Raw genomic sequence first — 3288 nt, forward strand, 5'->3', positions numbered from 1 at the left:
CTGAACCTCGGAAATGGCGAGGTCGGCCCGCATGTGGATGTTCTCATAGGAGCTGCGGAGGGCGTCCTCGAGAGTGAGGTCGTACTCCATCTTGATCTTTGTGAGGATGGGCTTGTACGTTGTCAGCGAGTTGACCAGAGCCTCGAAGACTTGCCGATACGCGTCCAATCGCAACATTGAAGCCGCCCACCCTGCCCTCACCGGGCCGTAAGCACTTGCCATCTTCTCTGCCGTGGCCAGCTTCCTGTCTAAAGTTGTCTGCAAATGACTTCACAGCATAAGTTGCATCTGTGTACTTCAAGTAAGTACATCCATCAATCCGCAATTTCGCCATGGAGCCTCTGCCGTGAAACACGGCGAGAGATACGTACACAAGGGGCTTCGGTCTCAGGCCCAGGCTGGTTTTCCTGGGGCATGCCACACTGTACGGAGATTAGGGGTTAGGGAGGTCGCAATACCAGGTCGGCTGGAGCTGTCAGGTACCCTCAATTGTCTTTTAGGTACTGGTGTCGTTTTTTCAGGACAGAAGGAGAGTGCGCTCAAAATGAACAAGTGTGCATAGTATTGGCTCCTTCAAGACCGACCTTCGTGCTGCGAATTGACTGTCATTGACCACATCACCCTTTACGCTCGGTGTTTCTGCTACTGTGCACATGGTGACGTCAATTTGTCGCTTCTTGGGACGTGCCCCTTCTCCATTACCATTGTTCCCTTGGTTTGTGTTGTTGAGCCTTTCGACCATTCCCATTGGCCAAAGTCCCTTGGGTACATCTCTCTCACCGTGTTTCAGCAGAGGGGACATGGCATGATTCCAATTTTGTTGAGATATGAATATCAGCTGGTCAGTAGGTGCTGGACACTTATGAGAGTCCTAGGTTACGTACTACATGGGTCACCAGAACGAAACGTTCGAATGAGCTTCCATGAAGAAGTGAGCATTGCTGAGAGCTATGATAGGTGTCCTCAGTGTAGCAGTATTTATAACGTCAGCTGTGATAATGGCCTTCACGGCCTCGAGGTGTTACATTGTGGCACGCATACTCAAACAAAGGTAAGCGGGTGGATGGGCGAGCTAAGCAGTAGCTCGAAATAAAAATCCTGAGGCAAGCCTCGCGAGTTCCGCAATAAAGGCGAGCATGCAATCAGAGCGTGCAAGCTAGAAGGGCAAGCAGGCGCATCACAGATGAGTCACGAGATCACTATCGCAGACTATATATAAACTAAAGCACCCCAGTACACTCACTTATAACGTCAGCTGTGATAATGGCCAAAGGAAAGATAAAACGAAAGTAAACGTGGGGTATCCCACGAGATAAACAAACTACCACAAAGCAAGGAGGGCCGGCCCATGAGGCCTGCAGGGAACACAAATCAAGCCCATGAGGCGCGTCAACGACGTACAAACTGACCAAAATAATTGAGACTATTAGGGTCGTGAGGGGCAGTGACATGGACAGAAAGCGCCAAGCACGGCGAGGATGGCGCCCACGCGCCCCAAGCTGCAATCCACGGCGAGGGACACCCCGCCTGATACGCGGCCGTGGCGCTGCCGTGCCCGACCACTGTGAGACGTCCAAGAGACATTTGACGGCGGCCGCACGACACCGGGAGCTCAAGCCCACGGCAAACCACCGCTGGACATCGGCTCTGAGACCGCACGCCGCCGCCGCGAACGAAAATGCCGCAGCAAGCGAGGCAATTCCGGCACGCCGGCCGTGGGAAGACCTGCGGGGGAACCAACGCGGACTCGGCAGCGGATTTACCCTTGTGGGAAAACGCTGTCAGCACCAGCGACGTGTCGTCGTCGGAGAGCGTCACATCCGCATCGAGCAACGCCATCGCGGTGTGACCGCGGCTGAAGATGATGAAGCAAAAGTGGACGACGAGAGCGGCCAACATGTCGCTAGGGTCACGCGAGGCAGCCCCCGAGCGCAACACCTGCAAGGCAAACGGATGCCGGCAGGTAGCCGCGCTTGCACGGCGGGCCATCGCCGGCTGCAGGAGCTGCACGCAACCAGCGATGATGGAGGCCACTTCGGGGCCGTGCACCCACTGCTGCCCTCGCAGGCATGCCACCGTCGCCACGGCTGACACGTATTGCTTGAAAGCCGCTGGGTGCAAAGTGCCACGATCGCGCAGCCAGACAATGAAGCCCACACCTTGTGGTCCTGCACCGGGTAGGGGGCACCGAGCCCAAGCTGCGCAATTGCCAACTCATACTGGCGCGCTTTTGACACAACGGCACGTTGCGACGAGACACGCAGCGAGGCTGTGTGCAGCTCGGAGGCTGCGGCAGCGAGGCGGGGAGGGAGGAGGGATGAGAAACGGTCGGAAAGGGTGGAGCTCATGAGGCAGCCCGAGGGACTGGCGTAGGTGTGCACGAGATGCGCACTGCCATCATGCTCCGGCGCTTGCACTCCGGGAACAGTGCGCAGGGCGTCAGCAACAGAACTCGGGCTGCGCGGCGCCAGGTGGACGACCTCGTCCGCCAGCCCCACCAGGGGGGCGTACCACGCTGCGCCTGGCCAATGCGGGACCAGGACCGTGGCGGCTGCCCCCGTGCGGCGAAGGTGCTGGACGAGTTGCGGCAGCAGGCGGACCGGCGGGTGGCACCAGTTGTTGTGAGTGCCCCAGTCCGGCTGAGCGAACGCATTGACGCCGGCCGACCCCAGGCTCGTGCAGCTCCGAGTTCCACGAAGGCAAAGAGCGTGTTGTGCGCTGCCGCGAAGCGATCGACGGTATGCGGGCCCCAACGCACATTGAGGCTCGCGATCACCGCCCCGTCCAACTGATGGTCCTCGGGCCGCCACATGCGGCTGACAGGGTCTGCGGGGTTTCACATGCGTGTTGATGTACTGGCACACCAACTCGATGCGCTCCGAGGTCAGCAGCTGCCACAACTCGCACAGCTCGGCCATCATCTCCGGCGAGCGAGTGCACAGCCCAGACAACGTTGCTACCACGGCCATGTTGTCCTCGTGCACCAGGATTGCACCTGTCGGCAGCGTGCGCCCGAAAGCTGGTCAGCGCGGAGGGCAGGGTCGCACAGCTGCTCGTCGCCAGCCAAGCTGAGGTATTTCAGGCGACCACCTGGTTGGCAAGATGAGCTCAAAGGCGTCAACGCCGAACTCGAGCTGTGCGAAGAGGGTGTCGGCGGGAGATGGAAGCACGCTGGTCAAGGAGAGCACGAAAGCCGCGTACTGTTGCGTGCTGCCAGGCAACAGCAGAGCCGAGGAACTGCAGCTCAAACGCTGTCGGCTGTGAGTCTTTGAGGAGCTGAGCGTGGGC

Source organism: Nuphar pumila, unplaced genomic scaffold (genome assembly GCF_984573655.1).
Source record: "Nuphar pumila unplaced genomic scaffold, dmNupPumi1.hap1.1 HAP1_SCAFFOLD_119, whole genome shotgun sequence".
Taxonomy (NCBI): domain Eukaryota; kingdom Viridiplantae; phylum Streptophyta; class Magnoliopsida; order Nymphaeales; family Nymphaeaceae; genus Nuphar; species Nuphar pumila.